We start from the raw sequence: 21,017 nt of genomic DNA, 5'->3' as shown, positions 1-21,017 counted from the left end.
CCAGGACCCCCCTTGTTTATGCATATTAAGTAGCTTTGGGTTCTAGGGTAATCCAGATGTGCAACCCTTGCTCACTGTTCTTAGAGAGGCACAGCTCTACCTCACAGACGAGGCCCACCCAGGCCGAAACACATGTCTGGGGTTGCGGTTGGTACTATTGTTCAGAAGAGAATTGTCTGGCATTTCGGTGCTGTACTGCCCTTGGGCAGGGCAAAGACAGATATGTTGTGGAAATTTCTCTTCTGTGAAAGGATGGTGAGCTAAAGACTCTGTTTGGACTCTAACCCGGGATATAGGCTGGTAAAGAGACACTCCCAGGACACGCCCTTGTTTATGCATATCAAGTATATTTGGGTTTTCACCCTAAGTTACTAGGGTAATCCAGACATAGAACCCTTGCTCATTGTTCTTACAGAGGCACAGCTCCACCTCACTGACGAGGCCCAACCATTCCCAACCAGGCTGAAACACATGTCTGGGGTTGCTGTTGGTACCCTTGTTCAGCAGAGAATTGCCTGGCATTTCGGTGGTGCACAGCTCCTGGGCAGGATAAAGGCTGATATGTTTGGAGATTTCTCTTCTGTGAAAGGATGGTGAGCTGAAGACTCTGATTGAGACTCTAACCCGGCATATAGGCCGGTAAAGAGACACTCCCAGGACCCCCTATGTTTATAGATATTAAGTAGCTTTGGGTTCTAGGGTAATCCACATGAGCAACCCTTGCTCACTGTTCTTAGAGAGGCACAGCTCCACCTCACAGACGAGGCCGACACAGGCCGAAACACATGTCTGGGGTTGTGGTTGGTACTCTTGTTCAGAAGAGAATTGTCTGGCATTTCGGTGCTGGACTGCCCTTGGGCAGGGCAAAGACAGATATGTTGTGGAAATTTCTCTTCTGTGAAAGGATGGCGAGCTTGAAGAGGCCCCTGAGGGACCCTCGGATGTGGAAACAAGGCACAGTCACCACACACGAACAGATACTCCAAACACAAGGTTCTGTTCCCAAAATCTAGGGTTTATTGCAATACAAAATAGTCCCAGTTCGCCAAGTGGTCCCACGCCCCGCGACGTGTGTCTAACAGACCTCGGGGGACGCAAGAGAGTGCGAGACGTACATCAGTTACATATATACAAACGGAGCACCTTACAATCAGCAATGACACAGTATGACACATTCGATGCCGCCCTCAATTCATTTCCCTTTGAATTAGAGGCGATGATTGACCATCGTGACAAATATGACACCTTAGACCACCATATTTAGTAACAGTTTGCAATCTCCAGTTTTACAGACACCATTCTTTGTTTGCGAGAACACAACGTTACTGTTTTTCATGGGCAAGCTGCGCGTAGGAGACTGGCACATACCAGGCCTCACTATCTCTAAGTTTCAATTCTCGCTCTAGAAGTCAGCCTGCTCTCCGGGGCCTGACTGGGCTCAGAAAGGGGGGCCGTAAAGAAGATCATAATTCAACTCTTTAAATGCTAGTTTCGTACATTGCTATTCTTTCAGGAGACTCGCTGGCATTCGTGTACTGATTAAATGCCTTGCTCCCTGTCTTCAAGGATACGTGAGGGAGGGAATCGGGCATTTCTGTCTGGCTCTCCAGTGTAATGTTTCATCATGTTTCTTAGCCTTGGACCATTGAAGCGAAATAATATCTACAGCAAAGCAGTTTTACATGAGGCAAAGTGGCAACGTTAGAGAGAGCAGAGAGAGAAAACAAAATGGCGATTCTGGTCATCTTAAAATGGCTTCACTCTAGTTGAACTAATAGCTACGTAATAACTAATGCCTAATGAATATATATTCTTACACTGTAAATGAGGCGGTTGGTCTTCGGCCAACCAATTATCATTCATTTCCAGACCCTCAAGGGGTGTTTGGTTTTTCTGGACTGACAAACCCTCCTCTTGGCCGTAAACCAAGCATCTCATCCATACATTGCATCCTCCGACCAAGTATTTGGATTAGATTCGGATTCATGTACACTTGTTGTCTCCTCGTTATTATTATCAATATCAATTGCCATGAATTCTTTAATGGTTTCAGATTGTTTACTATGGCGAGTGCTTGGTTTAGTAATGTTTTTTTGTTTCATCATTCGTACACACTCTTCGCTAATTTCAGTACATATTATGTGGAGACAATGTATGTAACAACAACATGTCATGAATATTCCTAGGATTGCTACTAGGATTGCAAATAGTTTCCATCCCCAGAATCGCAACACTTCCCAGAACCAGGAGCTTATGTTCAATTCCCAACCGCCTTCAGGGGGGTGAAGATCAGAACTTAACACATGCAATTTTCTTATCGCCTCAAAAATCATGGGGGAGGAGTCACTTACAAATACGCAACACGCTGATCCCACAATTTTGCAAACACTGCCGCGATCAACTAAGATTATATCAAGGGCCATTCTGTTTTGTAGTGACATTAATCTAATTCCTTTTTCTTCAAGAGTCATATTATATAATATATCAGTGGTTCCATTTATTGTTTCTTCTAGTATCCTAGACAGTCGTTTTATGTTATAAGAGTTTATCGCCTAGCCCCAAAATGATATGAATGATTTTGCTATGTCCCCTACAATCAACCCGTCTTCAACATTACGGCGAGGTCGTGACCTGGTCAATTTGGTTATGTCTGATGTTTTTAAAAGAAACACCCCAGGAAACAGAAATCTCAAATAACATGTGCCTCCCCAGTTCCTAGGTAACCAAGGATATGCTTTTTCTCCGCATATGAAATACACAGGATCTCCCACATATATTGGTTCCACTTATTTATCAAGGAATGCTATATTCCTGTATCTGGTAAATGTTCCTACCTGGAAAGAACCCTTTTTCTTTAAACAGAATGGGACAGAATGAGGGTTATAATTCACTGTATATGAAGGGGGTTCCGCATCCTTATTCCCCTGTGGGTTCATGTGGAACGTGATCACAGAAGTTTTATAAGGTACAGACCATCTATCCTGTGGCATTATTGCTGGTGTAATTAATCGTCTTTTGTGGAACATGGAGCAACCCACCGGTTTCATAATCACTTCCTCGAATTCATTCATATTTGTTTTATCTAGTTGACCAGTTTGACTTTCGTTCCATTTCCCATAATATATGGCACTCAGAGAAGCATAACATGCAGAAGTTAAGGGCAGGGGCTGTACATACCATTCTATTCCCTGACCACCATGCTGCGGGTGGGCACAAACCCAACAATTCTTTTTTCTTAGGATCGAGTGTGTCATATTCATTATTAACAGCAATGTGTTGTTCCCATATCCTTCCCTATGTTTCTCTTCCATTGGGGACAAGGTATAGGAAATCACATGGACTGGGCTTTCCGTTGTGGAAATGTTCATCATAGGCAAAAGTACTTCAAGAGGGTGCATTTTCTCTAGGTACCATAACAGTGTTATGGTCAATACTGGGGCTAATATACTCATTATGCACATTACTATGGTTAGACCCAACATACAATTCTTTTGACCATGTCCTTTTTTTCACCTTATTATGTACTACGTTTAACTCGCTATCAGCATTGGTGCAAGAGGGGGCATTTGCTGGTTCCGACATTTCTTCTCTTGTCCTTCTTCTTCTGCTGTGCTCGTCGTGAATATTTCTTGTTCATGTGCTTCTTAGGATGTTGAAAAAGTTTAATCAATGTCTACAATCTTTTTATGCCAGTTTTCTGTCTGCCTGGATTGCCTATTCATCTGGCAAGGCCTCTGTGCATTTTGCACATTGCTCTAGAATTTCAGAGCAGTTGCCTTTGTACCACGTGTGCCCCGCTTGTTCACTCGGGTCCTGACACATGGATTTAGCACCGAGGAGTTGCGTTTCGTGAGCTGTCTAACTTGCACAACTCTTACTCCACCCTCCTCTAGGCCTCCGGTTCCCACTTCATCCGGAAATAGGAAACAGAGGCAAGAAATTCACCAAGAGATGAAAAATGTGATCACTCCTTCTTTCTGCTCTGCAGGTTGTACCGATTTGCTCCTGGTACCGTGTGATCAACAAATAGTTTGGGTGCACTTCCTGTCTCGAGCTTGGAGTCACCCTAGGGCACAATGGCAGATGATGATGGGTGCCCAGGCGACAATGCAGGCTGTGGCGCACCAGAAGATGGTGGGCGCCACAGAGGTATGCGCTTGATGTCGGCCAGCAGAGATGCAGAATCTGCTGGACAATGTTGAGGCACTCTTTGCTCTTCCGTTTTTATGGCAATCTCATCAGGCTTTGTTTGAGGATCAGGCATTTTCTGTGGCAAGGGACTGGCAATGGCATTTTTCATTTCTGGAACCACTTCTATCTCTTTCTGGTCTTTGTCCCGATCAATTGACGTGTCGAATGGCGATGGGACTTTCTTGGCGTGCGTGGCATGAATCTACGCCTTGCGTCCATCCAAGCGTAATGCTGTCTGCATGGTTAAAAGTACCTGGTAGGGCCCACGCCACCTGGGTGCCATCAATGTTTTCTGCTCATGATTTCTGATGAGCACCCAGGTTCCGGGCTCTAATGCATGTCCTGGGCCAGTATACTGCACCGGTAATGCCTCCTGCACCTGCTGATGAATCAAACGCAGTTTTTTTAGTAACAAATTACAGTAAATGCTGAGTACAGGGTATTCTACCTCTCTCATTCTTTTAGGCTGAGGTGCGCACCACACATTTGCCGGTCTCCCCATTATGATCTCATAGGGGGAGAGCCCAGTTCTGGCCTGCACTGACGTTCGCATGCACAGTAAAGTTATTGGTAATGCAGCTACCCATTTGCTGAATGCACATATGATCACCAGAACGTATTTCAGATTTTGGCATCTCTCCATCTCTATGAAGTCAAAGTGAATCACTTCGAATGGCATAGAGGGAGGTCCGAAACTTCCTGTTGGAGTCACTGTTCCTTTTCCCACATTATGCTGTAGGTACGTGATGCAGTTTTCCACCAGCCTCTCGGCATTCTTTTTAATGAGTGGATTTTCCCAGACCGTGGCTAAATGTTGGACTATTTTCTTCACACAGATGTGTGTGGGACTGTGAGCCATTGTGACCATTGCGTTTACATAAGCATTCGGCAACATCCAATTCCCATTTTTTTTGCCCACCCAGCAACCCTCCAAATCCAGTTTCGCAGAGCCCTTGTCCCATCCCTGTATTTTGTCGGCGGTAGCTTCCACCTGCATTTCTTTAACAGTCACAGTTCCATTTTCTATCATGCAGGGCACTTCCTCCGATTGTACTGTCAACATTTTTGTACTCAAATCAGTTCTCCCTTTTGTTTCTTCCTCAGTAACCATTAGGCAATCATGGGGAGGCAATTCAGTCCCACCACTGTTTTCCCCGGGCATTGGCATTAATTCTGCTGGATTCAAAGCGCTACACCTCATAATTTGGATGTTGGGCGCAAACAATACAATTTCATATCTAGTCAATCTAGCAGAGGTGAGGTGTTGCGTCTGTGTTCTATTGAGTAGAACATCTATGGCATGTGGCACCATCAAAATTAAGTTGTGCCCCAAAACCATCCCTTCTGTTTGTTCCACTGACGCTGCAGCCGCTGCAACAGCTCACAAACATCATGGTAGTGCACGCGCTACAGGGTCCAGCACAGAAGAAAAATCGCCACACAGCCTATTTCTTCCACCTTGTTGCTGTGTTAAGACAGACAACGCGCATCCTTCGTTCTCATGCACAAATAGCCTAAAAACCTTTTCAGAATTCGGTGTGCCCAAAACTGGAGCAGAACTCAAAATGGTTTTTAGCAAATCAAATGCTTTCTGACATTCTTCATTCCACTGCAAAGGCATCAGAGCATCCTTTTTTGTTAATTCCACCATTGGTTTCACAATTAAAGCGAAGTTTATAACCCATTGACGGCAATAAGAAGCCATCCCTAGTATCGCTCTCACACCTTTCTGTGTTGTTGGAATAGGCATACCAGAAATACTCTTTATTCTCTCTGGTGTTAATCTTCTCCCTTCCTTTGAGAGTAGGTAACCCAAATAAGCTACTTCTTTCTGACAGTACTGGAATTTGTTAGGCTTGCTTTATGGCCATGCGTGGCTAGATGAGTCAATAATAGAACAGTACCTTTTTAACATATCTCCTCCGTGTCAGCAGCGATTAGTAAATCGTTAATGTATTGCAACAATACACAGTCTGCCGGTAATACTAACATGTCCAACTGCTCTTTCAACGCTCTACTGTATATGCTCGGATTTTCAGTATAGCCTTGTGGAATGCTTGTGAATGTGAATGTGAATGATCGTCCTCCTAAAGTGAAGGCAAATACATACCTGCTTTCTTTGTGTACTGGAATGCTGAAGAAAGCATTTTTCAAATCAATAACACTAAAGTAGTCTGCCGAAACAGGGACCATTGTCAAGATCGTAGTGACGTCTGGCACTAACAGGAATTGGGGATCTACCACTTTGTTCAGTGCACGGAGATCAATTATGAAACGGTACAGTACCTCGTTACCCCCTTTCTTGTATACAGGAAGAACGGGGCTGTTACATACACTACCTGTAATCTCTTCAATCACTCCCAATTTCACCAAATTAGAAACATTACTTTTCAATCCTTGTTCTCCTTCTGCTGAAATTATATACTGAGGAATACGCGGTAGCGTTATTCCTTCTTTCAATGTAATTTTGACTGTCTCTATTTTCAAACATCCCACATCATTGTCATTCACGGCTCAAATACAAGTTGGCACTGTACTCAATTCCCCTATTAAGGGTTCCGCCATAAATTCAGAAGTCGGCATACTCTGGGGAGAAATAATCAAAAATACCCCATCTGGTGTACAATGGATAACTGCACTCAGCTTTTTCAATAGGTTTAATCCTAAAAGATTTTCTCCACAATGCTCTGTTAAAAGAAATGGACAATGTTCATTCAGTAAAAGGCCCTATTGTCACTGCCACTGATTTGGACTCAGGGTTTATTAGTGGGGTACCTGCGAACCCTAGTGAGATATTTTGTCGCCCTGACAGAGGTATGTCTGGGACCAAGTGATGATCTATCGAGCACTTTTGTGCCCCCATATCTACGAGGAATCTATGCTCTTCATTCCCGATTTTCATCTCTACGTAGGGTCCTTTCTGATTCACGGGAATAGACACTGGTTCCGACCCCTGTCCTAGGCTGTCCTATTGGGGTAACAACACGTCATCCGATGTGTAGTCACCACTGTTATTATAGTATGCACCTGTCTGGTTATCAAAAATGTTCACCCCTCTCCCTCTATTTCCCGGTTTGTACAACCTGCTGATTTTGACTTTGCGTAATTTGATTCGAAGCCTGGCCTTGATTCTGTGCACCATTCCCTTGATCATTCTGATGCTGCTGCATATGATTTCTGTTGTGACCATTTGTTCCCATGTGCCCTCTGTGAGGCCTTCTCTGACTATATCCGCCTCTATTTTGCAAATGCGGACATTGTGCCCGCCAGTGTCCTTCCTCTCCGCAGTATGCACATTGATTTAATCCCAAAGGCCCTCCATGCATATTCGAATTTCCCCTACTCTGTGCATTTCCCCTTCCCCTGTGGTGTCCTGCTATCTGCTGGAGTAACACCCCTACTATCGTCTGCAGAGCTTCTATTCTTACTTGCAAAGGATACTCATTACATATCTAATTTATCTCCCCTACCGAAGTCCTAGGGCTTGACATCCATCTCATCGTTTCCCGCACACAAACCTGCAATCTTTGTCTATCACCTGTCTGTCCGGGTGGTGGCAAGGATTTCAGCATATACAGTCTTGACGCTCTCTTCCTGCCCCTCTCAATATTCCTTCTCCTATTCCCCGGTGTGGCGAGTACTTCAGAATACCCTTCATCCAATTCATTCTTTATTTCAGTCGCTTCAAATGCTCTTCTATTTCTTCATCTCTCCCTCTACAATGGGCTAATGCATTCAAATCCAACAATCGTTGCGGTGGTAACTTCCCAATTAACTTTTTCCATTGTCCTGACAAATATTCCCCCATGCATTCCAACAATACCTGTCTCTCGTTGTTTCTTCTGAAGTCCTATAGGGACGCTAGCGTGGATACCTCATTATTATCGTCTATATACATTTCCGCCTGTTCTTGCAGCTCATGCTTTCTCTCCTTACTGATCGTGCTGCCAGTTACTCTTGTACATTCATTCTGCTCAATTCCACTCATGGGAGGGGCAGTTGGGACAGTGGCACCCTCTTGATCAGGAGGTGCAGACGGGGCAGTGAGAGCGGGATACGTCTGCTGGGGCTGTGGTAATTGCGAAACACTCGGGGCTGGCTGGCTAGTGGGCAGTGCAGTGTCTGATGCAGTCTGTGGCTGTGCTGGTGTTGGGAGGGGCTGAGCAACGGGGGGGGTTGAGCGGCAGCTACTGCCGTAGTCTTTTTAGTTACACTCCTCGGGCCCTGTTTTGTTTCAGTTAAGATTCTGTCTATTAATTTGTCCGATGAGCGTAGCTCTCTTTGTGGATATATTTTTTCTAAGTTTAATTCATCGCGCCATCTCGCCTTTCGCAAGCTATTACTCCACTCCTCTTCCTACTTCTCCTCAGCTTTCTCCGTCTTTGACTTATGCCTACACGCATGTTTCTCTCTACTTCTAAATCAGAGCATTGCTTCCCTCCTCCAGTCCCTAAGGATATCAAATGCCCCACGGCGTGCTCTTTCACTTATCAACACCTTTTCCAGGTTATCTATACTTTCCATCTCAAAACTCCCATCCCTCGGCCACTGAAGATTTTCCTGTTTTCTGGTTTGCTTATGCCAAGTTTTACAAAACATTATTGCTCCTATACCATACTTTATGTACATATCATAAGCCGGCGTTCCTCCGGGAGGTGCTTCCTGGCCAGTTTCCAAAGATTGTTCACCGCAGCAGAAAAATCCCGCTCAGGTGGACAATACCCCAGGCATGTTTTAACCTTACCCTTGGCTAATCAAACTTACTCTGGGTGTTTGATTTTGCAAAATCAACTCTCAACCAATATCAGGATTACTTATGAATCGGGGCACGACTCACCTCATCAATCAATTTGTCTTTTCAAGACACAATTCGTCCGTATACTGACGCAACCAATGACGCTGTGTCTGCGTATCTCAGCTCTGCCTCATTTCAGGACCCTCGCCTCCTTGTTCACTGGCCAGGGACGTCGATCAGGGATAAGCGGTGTGCAGATCTGCAGCAAGGAATCTCATCACCCACGCAGGGGCGCCCCGAACACCTCTCGATCCCGGCTCTATCGCTCCCGTTCTCGCAGTTTTTACTGCCTTCCTTATTTTGCAACGTACACAATGGAACAAGTGAGGGAGGGTCCCGATTCGGGCGCCATCTTGAAGGGGCCCCTGAGGGACCTTCGGATGTGGGAACAAGGCACAGTCACCACACACGAATAGATACGCCAAACACGAGGTTCTGTTCCCAAAATCTAGGGTTTATTGCAATACAAAATAGTCCCAGTTGGCCAAGTGGTCCCACGCCCCGCGACGTGTGTATAACAGACCTCGGGGATGCAAGAGAGTGCGAGACGTACATCAGTTACATATATACAAACAGAGCACTTTACAATCAGCAATGACACAGTATGACACATTCAATGCCGCCCTCAATTCATTTCCCTTTCAATTAGAGGCGATGATTGACCATTGTGACAAATATGACACCTTAGACCACCATATTTAGTAACAGTTTGCAATCTTCAGTTTTACAGACACCATTCTTTGTTTACGAGAACACAGCATTACTGTTTTTCATGGACAAGCTGCACGTAGGAGACTGGCACATACCAGGCCTCACTATCTCTAAGTTTGAATTCTCGCTCTAGAAGTCAGCCCGCTCTCCCTGGCCTCATTGGGCTCAGAAAGGGGGGCCGTAAAGAAGATCATAATTCAACTCTTTAAATGCTAGTTTCATACATTGCTATTCTTTCAGGAGACTCGCTGGCATTCGTGTACCGATTAAATGCCTTGCTCCCTTTCTTCAAGGATACGTGAGGGAGGGAATCGGGCATTTCTGTCTGGCTCTCCAGTGTAATGTTTCAACATGTTTCTTAGCCTTGGACCATTGAAGCGAAATAATATCTACAGCAAAGCAGTTTTACATGAGGCAAAGTGGCAACGTTAGAGAGAGCAGAGAGAGAAAACAAAATGGCGATTCTGGTCATCTTAAAATGGCTTCACTCTAGTTGAACTAATAGCTACGTAATAACTAATGCCTAATGAATATATATTCTTACACTGTAAATGAGGCGGTTGGTCTTTGGCCAACCAATTATCATTCATTTCCAGACCCTCAAGGGGTGTTTGGTTTTTCTGGACTGACAAGCTAAAGACTCTGTTTGAGACTCTAACCCGGGATATAGACTGGTAAAGAGACACTCCTAGGACCCCCCCTTGCTTATGCATATTAAGTATCTTTGGGTTTTCACCCTAAGTTACTAGGGTAATCCAGATGTAGAACCCTTGCTCACTGTTCTTACAGAGGCACAGCTCCACCTCACTGACGAGGCCCAACCAGTCCCAACCAGCCTGAAACACATGTCTGGGGTTGCTGTTGGTACTCTTGTTCAGCAGAGAATTGCCTGGCATTTCAGTAGTGCACTGCTCCTGGGCAGGACAAAGGCTGATATGTTTGGAAATGTCTCTTCTGTGAAAGGATGGTGAGCTGAAGACTCTGATTGAGACTCTAACCCGGGATATAGGCCGGTAAAGAGACACTCTCAGGACCCCCTTTGTTTATGGATATTAAGTAGCTTTGCGTTCTAGGGTAATCATATGTGCAACCCTTGCTCATTGTTCTTAGAGAGGCACAGCTCCACCTCACTGATTAGGCCCAACCAGGCCGAAACACGTCTCTGGGGTTGCTGTTGGTACTCTTGTTCAGAAGAGAATTGCTTGGCATTTAGGTGCTGGACTGCCCTTTGGCAGGACAAAGACTGATATGCTGTGGACATTTCTCTTCTGTGAAAGGATGGTGAGTTAAAGACTCTGGTTGAGACTCTAACCCAGGATATAGGCCAGTAAAGAGACACTTCCAGGACCCCCCTGTTTGTACAGAAAGTTCCTGGGCATATGTTATTCTTGCAGCCGGTAATTTGTTCCCATTTCTGTGCTGCTTATATGTGGTTAGTTGGGGTTGTGCGATATATTGCAACAGTCACCAAGAGACCGGCCATAAAACAAGGGGCTTGGAGCATGAGACAGTAATTTTCGGCATGGCCAGTAAGGTGCATGCCATTATGTTGTGACCTTTGCGCCACAGGATCTGGTTGGGCGTGTCAAGTTAGACACAGCCAGTTGGGATAGGGACCACTCGGCGCAAGGATGGTTTGGCGTGAGAGGTCGCAAATGGCATGAACCTGCAGGCATTTTAAATTTTGTGAAGTGGATTAAACTTCAAAAAGATTAATTTACTGCAACATTATGAAACAAGATGGGACATGTATTACACTGTTCTTGCAGAATTGAACACGTATTAAACATGAAACACATTTATTTACTGCAATATTATAAACTGCATGCAACTATTCCTCACAAACAACTTTACATCATGTACACACACACACACTCACATCAAATACACACTCATTGCATACGCACCCTCTCAGACGACATGCACACCCTCACATCACACATTCCCCCTTACACTGCACATATATTCAAAAAGAGGACTACACCATCTCTGGGCAACATTATAAAACAGAAAAAAAAGTTTACAAAAATCACCTTTATGCTGGACGCTGCTATCAGAGAACACTGGCCTTAAGGAGTTCAAGACGCAACGTTTAACCATTATGCAACAATTATGTTATTGTTTGAATTTTCACATGTTTCATACCTCTAACCTTTTATCATTGAACATATTAAATTATAGGCTGAATATGAAATGTATGCAATATGCGGCACCAAGCCAATGTGCCCTAGTGGTTAAATGCCGGGCCTCAAAATCTGAAAGACAAGTGTTCAAGGCTGTATGTTTTTTTAAATGTAATTAATTTAATTTAATTAAAAGAGAAGCAATGCAAGTTGGAGGTGGTGAGGTGTGTTGCAGTGCAGTCCAGTGATCTTAAGTAGCATGAGGCATGTAGATGGGGCTGCAATGTCAACCATGTTCAAACATCCCTTGTGCCAAAATCATGGTCCAGGAATGGCATTTGCATGGAAAAGGGCACACCGAAATGGGTGCTGTGGTGGAATGGGTGTGCCAAATTGGCTCCTGCCAAAATGATGATGCCGAAAAGAGGTGTACCGCTTGGAGAACACTGCTTAACCAAAGTGTGTGCTCCATTGCAAATAATTTAATCTCACTGCATATTGCCTAAAAACATTGTGAGTTCTGAAAGCCTGCAATCCGAAGGGCATGGCTAGTGGTCTGGTAGCATTTTAAAATGGACAGTGGGCAAGGCCAAAGGTCATGACCGATGACCATGGACGAAGACATTACTAGTTGTCTGGAAGCATTCTAAAATCTATGGAATAACAAAACCCTTGAAATTCAAGGAAAAACACGTTAATTGCAGGGACGTTAAAATGAGCAATGCATTGGGCCTCATTATAAGTTTGCCGGTCCGGTAACTACAGTACCAGTAAGCATGCCAGTACGGTAGTTCCCGGACCGGCAAACTACGAGTTGTGCTTGCGGGTGGATCTGGCAGACAGAAAGGCACACATGAGCAGAGCACGTCGGATGCACCGGCACTGTTATAAATGGTGACGGTGCATCCGATCTCCACATTCCTCTGGGGCCAAATGGGAATGGGGAGCATCTTTTTTCTGGTGCCCGCAAATGGGTAATTACCGGGTCTGGCATGGCCGTAATGACCCGGTAATTGACCATTTGCGGGCGCCGGAACAAAAATTACACCAGCGGCAGCCGTGTCTGTGTTACAGACACGGCTCACGCCGATGTCATAATGAGGCCCATTGTAACAAAACCTTTGAAATTCAAGGAAAACACTTTAGCTGCAGGGATGTTAAGGTGACGAATACATTGTAACAACAACGTTGAAATTAAAGGAAACCATTTTATTTTCAGCAACGTTAAGTTGAGAACTCAATGCAACAAAACCCTGGAAAATCAGCTAAACCACCTCAACTTTGTGCCCTCTGTTGCACAGAGTATGTCAAGGTTAAATTTATAGTTCATTGTTCTATGACATCTGGGGCAGATGTGGTTTTCCCATATAGCTCATGGATTAGTTTAGTTTATAAGATGGATTTTGCATCTTTAGTAAGCAGACCAATTCCAATGTTTTTTTTAAATGTTAACACAGGTGAGATCTGCAGACTGATGCATGTTTTGAGTTAGTTATCTGTAGCAAAAATGTAGCCAGTGATTTACATTTCTAATGCTGCTGAGTGGTGTTAACTGTTCGAGGTCTCTGAAAACAATAACGAGTTTTCCTCCAAACAGTTTTTCAATATTTGTTTTTTAGGACTTCTTGCATTCTGAGATGATTTAAAGCCAAGATGAGGTTGGAGACCATGCTTCTATCAGAACCACTTTCATTTGATTCAGAAATGTGTGTCCTTTAGTAGCAGCTTCTGCTGATAATTTGCAGTATTCTCATTTGTTTTGGTATTCTACTAGGAGGAGCAGTATTCAGTGTAAAATTACACCTTCTATGTTGTAGGCAACTAGACCTGTGGGGTCTCTTTCAAAAGTGGAAAGGTTGTTGTTTAAGTCTTTTAGAAATGTGTTGATTATTAATTAAGAATGTTTTTCCAGGACCAACCTCACCACTTGGATACAAGAGCAGAGGTTTATAATTTTTCGCAGCAACACATGTTACTTTCATGTTTAAAAGCATGTTCAATTTCTACAGTGACTTCTAGATAAATGGTAGGTTGTTCATCATTTAGCTGTGATTTAAACATTGACAAGTCTTCATCTGATTGTTTAGATTGATACATGGTACTTTCTACCTCAGTCATGGCTATTTATGCTTCATTTAGAATGAGTGGTTCTCCAAGTGGATCTTGTCTTGCTGTAAGAGATGGTTGACTGCTGTTAGGAGTGTTTTTATCTAGTAGAGCTTAACTTTCTTCCTCTTGTTGTTGTTCATTGTCCAACATTTGTTTGCATGGTTTAAAATTGACATTTGTTATGCTGCTTTCATCTGCATTGAATGCAGCTACAAATGGGTCATAGTCACCTAATAATTCTTCTTCTTTTCTCCAAGGTTGAAAAAGTTGTAAAGGGGAGACATAATAATGTTCTATTTGTTGTGGAGATTTAAATGATAACTTTATATGATTAATTAGGCTGGGTTTGATAAGTTTAACTAGGCTTCCTTCAAACGTTGAGCCTGAATATTTGCCAGTTTTCTCATCTCTAGTTTTGGGCTATGTTATACAGGCACATGTTTTCCAAAGCAGTACTTCTCTTTGGGTAGTATGTGTCAATTACATTGTTTTTTAAAATGTCCTGGCTGTTGGGATAATTTGTGGCTATTGTTTCTATCTCTTGGTAGGATTTTAGTACCCTTTCTTTGTGATAATGCTGGACCAAGGTTTAGCCAGATGATGTTTTCAGATTTCCCATATAAGGGTGTAACTGGTAAATGGTTTGTAGCTTCGTAGCACCCACATTTTCTATGGGAGAACATTTTTATACCAAAGCAGTACAAGTATTTTGATTGTGTTTCTTCAGGTGATATGTCATTCCAGGGGTCTTTTAGCTCTGTTTTTTCAGCTTTGGTAAAATAGGCTGTGACATATCTTGCAACAGCAGGGGAATTCTGTAATGCATTGTTTGTCTATATTTCCATTACATAAGAGGACAATAATTGCTTTGTAATCATCAATGTACTTGGATGCTTCTTCTCTTTTAATGTTGTATGTGTTTTAGGTGGTTTCCCTTTTACACTTTGTCTAACAGAAGACAACAAGCTATTTACTTGCCCTTAAATGCAAACTGGTCTAGGGAAGCCAAAGCAACATTTGCTTTAGTATTTACCTTTTTGTTATACCTACATTGGCAGTATTTGTCACAATTATGTTTTTGGAAGTGTACAATTTGTGTACATAGGTCACTATGTGTGGTTTCTGAATGGATGTCACAGGTAATGTATTTTTCATTAAATTGTAAAACAGTGGCATCACTGTCATGGCCACATATGGGAGCAGGTGGATGTGTGGTATTCCTCTGGATTGATATTCTTTTCTCCCAAAGAAGTGTTCCACTACTCTGAGTAGAAGGTTATTATTATTGCAGAAGAAGTGTAGCATGGCAACGGAGCAATGTGGAAAGTACCTAGATACATTGACATGGCTTGTTCTTTTATATCTATTCCCTCTTTATTTTGGTTTGCAGTGCATTAGAAGTCATGCAAGTCATCCCATCTGTATTCTGCACAACTTAAAGTAACAAACCATATGGGTGGGCCGAGGTTCCTTAGCATACAACGTACATCAGCATGATGTTGGAGCCAGTATTATTTTCTACAAATCATGTGTGCAAAGAGATTTGTGATACGTGACTGCAAAACTTAATCTTTGTCTTTTATCTTTTGAAGCAGTTGGGTAGTGGACATGTTTAGAAAATTAGAGACTGTTTTGAATGTGTGTACAACTGCATAACATAGAGTTGCTAGTTTGCTTTCAACCAGAAGGTGACCAATGTATTCTTCATTTTAGGGTTAATTCATAGATTTAAGCGCAGAGGCAGCGTGTGCCAGCGTGCACCAGCCGTGTGCACTAAACAGCATTCTGGCGCACCGCGTATTTATGGATTTTCCAAGCCATTTTGAGCGCTGGGGGGGCGAATATCCCGCAGCACCGGTTACGCCCCAAGAACGCCGCTTTCACAAGGAAAAGCCATTGAAATCCCCAATACGGCACATAGGTCTGCGCTAACCCTGGACCAGCTTACAGTGTCGCTACACTGTAATTGCGTGAAAATACTATGCGTACCCTGCTCACGGCAGCCAAAATGCATGAAAATGTACTTGCGCACCCCTCAGAATATGCGTACCCCACTCGCACCAGGACAATTGCATAGAAAAAGTACCCCCTGTGGTGTCGGCTGTCTGTGGGGCATGCCTAGGGTGGATGGCCTGCCTGTGGGGCATGGGGAGGGTGAGTGGGCTGCCTGTGGGGCATGCCCAAAGTGGATGGGGTGCCTGCACGTATTCCAGGGGTAAGCAGGGAGTTTCACACACGATAGGCCTGGCACGAGTGGGCTACGTGTATTTCGGTTGTGTGCAGGGAGTTTCACACGTGATAGGCCAGGCGCAAGCGGGCTACATGTATTTCGGGGGTGTGCTGGGAGTTTCACACGCGATAGGCCAGGCGCGAGTGGGCTACGTGTATTCCAGGGGTGCGCAGGGAGTTTCACACACGATAGGCCTGGCACCAGTGGGCTACGTGTATTTCGGGGGTGCACAGGGATTTTCACACACGATATGCCTGGCGCAAGCGGGCTACATGTATTCCAGGGGTACGCAGGGAGTTCCACATGCGATAGGCCTGGCGCGAGCGGGCTACGTGTATTTCGGGGTGCGCTGGGAATTTCATACACGATAGGCCTGGTGCGAGCAGGCTATGTGTATTTCATGGATGCGCAGGGAGTTTCACACGTGTTAGGCCTGGCGCAAGCGGGCTATGTGTATTCAAGGGATGCGTGGGGAGTTCCACACGCGATAGGCCTGGCTCGAGCGGGCTATGTGTATTTCAAGGATGTGCGGGGAGCTTCACCCGCGATAGGCCTGGCGCGAGTGGGCTACATGTATTTTGGGGGTGCGCAGGGAGTTTCACACGCGATAAGCCAGGCTCAAGCAGGCTACATGTATTTCGGGGGTGCATGGGGAGTTTCACACGTGATAGGCCTGGCACAAGTGGGCTATGTGTATTTCGGTGTGTGTATTTCACACGCGATTCGGCATTGTGTGCCCTCCCGGGAGTGCCCTTTCCCCCCCTCCCCATTCCCTGCAGGCAGTTCACACCACAGGGAAGTACCTTACACCCCTGACCATGCCCTGCAGGCAGCCCACATGGCACCATGCACTTGTGAACCTCGACTCATGTCCCCCAACCATTGAGGGGCACTTGCAAGCAGGCCCCGACTCATGCCCCACCAAAACCCACTTGAGGGGCATCTGCCACCAGGCCCCGACTCATGTCAACCCACCCACCATTGAGGGTCACCTGCCAGCAGGCCCCGACTCATGTCCTCCACCCACCCATCATTGAGGGGCTCCTGCCAGCAGGCCCCGACTCATGCCCCCCATGCACCCACCATTGAGGGGCACCTGCCAGCAGGCCCCAATATGTGGCCCACCAAACACCATGTTATAACAAAACAGACCCATCAGCCTAATGCCAACAAAAATCCTCCCTGCCCCCCAGTACAAACACACAACCATCCACTGCACCCACTCCCAAATTACCCATGCCATGAGAGCCTCAAAAGAACCAACATGGCCACTGAGAAATGTTCAACAGAGAAACACAGTGGCAACACATGACTGAGGCAATGCTCATTGAGACATGCACAAAACCAATGGCAGTACACAACACCAATAATGAATACATATGATTTTGTATTAAAATACGTAATGAAAAAACATAATGAAATATCAAACTTGTAAAGTAAGAAATAATGAAATTGGAAAAAAAATCCAATGTAAAACAAAAATCCACAAGAGCAAAAAAGTGAAGTGGTCCATATCCAATGTCCAAAAAAAGTACATGAAAAAATTTAAATAAAACATTGATCCATGGGATGTAACAATAACAAAAGTTGTACAAGTCTGGAACTATATACACTGCTGCAAGTCCGAAGGGTCCATGATGCCCAAACAAAAGGAAACCTAGCAAACATCCTATAAAAATAATTATGTACATAAAGTGGAGCAAAGTCCATGGACTCCAAAATAAAGAAAAAAAAAGGAAACCTAACGCTAAAGAACTATGTACAAAGGCAGCTGGCAAGTCCAACGGCTCACTTGTTGATGTCCCGGGCCAGGGCATCATCAAACTCCTCTTCAACATCTTGGAGGCGGGCCTCTTCCCTGGCCCTGAGGTCTTGCAGGGATGCAGCCATGGCCTCCTCCAACTCCCTGTGAGTTGCCTCGAGGCACTCAACCCGCCTCAACGCCCTGCGCATGGAGTTCTCTGCCCTGACCATAGTGAGCCGTGCCTCTTCTGCCCGCCGCTGCTCCGCATCTATTTGCCGGCCCAACCACTGCCACACGGAAGACACACCCAATCCAGGGTCCCCCTGCCCTCCAGCCGATGCCTGCCCCTGTGATGTTGATGACCCGAGCCATCATTGCCCCCACCTTGAGCCTGCTGCTGCTGTGCATGTGACCTGCCTGTCGATGCCAGCACGTCTGCCTCCTGCGGGGGTCCAGTTGTTGGGGTGGCCACCCCTGCTGGACCTCCGACTCCCGACTGTGTCAGGGATGCATCCTCTACCAGCCTGGCTGCTGGGTCAGGGGCAGCTCCACAGGGTGCCCAGGTGATACGTGGGAAGGAAGATGGCATGGAGGACGACTGGCGCATAGGGGGTTCAGTTGAGGAGGGGGTCGATAGAAGTTCCAGCACATGGAGGAACCCAGCACTGCTGACCCATCCTAGTAGGTTGATGCGGTCAATGAGGCATTCAAAATGACATGCATTTCCCACACGAGAACCCTGCACGTCAGCCTGAATGCCACATTGACGCAATGCCACCCCAGCCAGGCCAGGCTCAACCCGGTCCCGGCTAGCCACATCCACAGGGAGAGGAAGGCCAGTTGTTGTTTGCGCATCCCCTCCCTGAAAACGGGTCTGGACGAAGGCATCCCTGCTGGTGCGGGATGATGCAGTCACACGATCGGGGACAGGATTACACACAGGCACCTCCACGGCAGCCTGTGCTGCCTCCTGTCCCTGCCCCTGTACTGCACGACTATCACCAGTGGAATGCCCCCTCCAGGCCCCGTGTGTGGGACTTCCACGGCCTCCTCCTCAACCATACCCCCCACCAACCTGGATGACTCTGTGCCATCTTCCTCCATATGCCCCTGTGGGGGCTCAGCTGCCCCTTCTGCTGCCGAGGAGTCCACCTCCGACCTCCGCCTCTTGGACCTACCCTCGGCAGCTGCAGCCGCGGATGCAGCACCAGACTCCTCACTCCCCGAAGAGATGACAACCCGGGAAGGGAGCTGTGCCTTGCGTCTCCGGCTGGCGGTGGGATCCCTGCCACTGTGCTCCACAGCACCGTCTCCGCCCTCTTCATCAGTTGACGCTGCAGACAGGGAGAGACAGAACACAGGCATCAGGGCACTGTACAATGGTCTGATACACACATGACAGTTGCACATGAGTGGCAGTGACAAACTTCCCAGATGGCATCGCACTCCCCACCAAACTAACAAGAATGTTGCAGCAGGCAGCAAGATCCATACACATACAACAGCATGAGCATCCGAAGGTTAGCCTGACGTCACATGCAACACGGGAGTGCCGAACACATTTACACACGCCACCAGACATACATGAATCTGTACATCTCCACCACCTGTCACAGTGAAATCATCGGCAACTCTGTCACATCTGCCAATCAGCCACCTACATGTCTGTGTAACATGCATCCATGGCGTATCACATTCGCACACACGTCAAACACACACACGCACATGTATGCCGTGCACGTACATGAAGGTGGAACCAGCATCCATGTGTCACACCCCAACCATGACATAGTACATACACAGATTTGTAAACATGTGTGCATCCCCACATGCATTTGGGCATCATGCATTTCAACAAATACACCCTTGATGTGTCTCAGACATGACTGGACTCACATGCGGCAGGCTCATGTCCCTGTACATACACATACATACATGGGCCTTTCAAGACATATGTGTCACGACCCTCAGCCTTGATCCCCACTGGCAAGCCCAATGGCCAGGTAGAATCAGGGCTCGGATCACTAATAAGGCCTGGCGGCATCCACTTCTCAGGCCCTCTTGGGGCCAGTCCTGGTGCCTTTGGCGCCAGACTCATCAGTAAGGATAGACATCTGCTGGAGGAACCACTTTATTTAGGCTCTCAGCCTACATGGAGGCATCCACATAGCTTGATTCCTAGAACCAAGCTATGCGGTCTAGTGTTTTGGGTGTGGTGGCCTAGGGACTACTTTACCTGGATACTTTACAGTGGCTATTTAAACCACACCCGAACAAGACAACACGCTTTGCGTTACTTTGCTTCTAGCAACGTGACGCTCACCGTGTCCAGCTTTCTCACGAGCCTGGTGAATTCCGGACCTGCAGAAAAAACCAAGAACATCGTTAGCAGCAGAATCTTATCTGCATTCATCATCCTTCACTGCTCGCAGCTCCTGGGCAGCTCTGTTGGTGGAGTTCAACGCCCAGATCGAAGGACCTGAGAAAAGGAGAAAGACATAATTAAAGGAAGTAGTGGAGACATTACAACCACAAAGCGCTTAAAGACTTAACTGGTTGGTTGCTTTTCGGCCGGCATAGCTCTGGAACTCCATCTGCGCTGGGAACTCACCGCGACCTACGAAAAGAGAAAAGCACAGGTCAGTGAGGACAAGACATTGCTGCGCTACTCAAAGCGCCTCCTTACCGCATCATAGAGCTATAGCGCGCCATCATCTCCCGGTGAGAACCAGCATATCCAGTTCTCCAAGCAGACACTCTGCTCTGCGCTCCTAGGGAGATAAAAAAAGAGACATTTAGAACAGAGAAAAGGCATGCAAGAATTACGATACCATCAATCGCAATGACCTACCTGAAAGACACTACAAGGGCAGCAGTCAGTGAAGTAACTGGACTGCCCGCACCCACAAAATACAACGCGCCCCTGCCCAGAGAGCAGGACGGAGAGCCCACTGATTCCGACAACCAGGTGAGAAGAGAACCTGGAGGGGCTGGAAACACAAGGGAGGTGGGGGAAAACTTACCTTGGTTGCCCAGCCCTAATATAGTCTTCATTTTCAGGTGGAATCCCATCGACACCGAGACCACACCAGGGAATCATCGGGAAGGGCACCA

The sequence above is a fragment of the Ambystoma mexicanum genome, chromosome 8 (genome assembly GCF_040938575.1).
Source record: "Ambystoma mexicanum isolate Mex_15411 chromosome 8, UKY_AmexF1_1, whole genome shotgun sequence".
In the NCBI taxonomy this organism is placed as follows: Eukaryota; Metazoa; Chordata; class Amphibia; order Caudata; family Ambystomatidae; genus Ambystoma; species Ambystoma mexicanum.
This window is presented reverse-complemented; position numbering follows the sequence as displayed.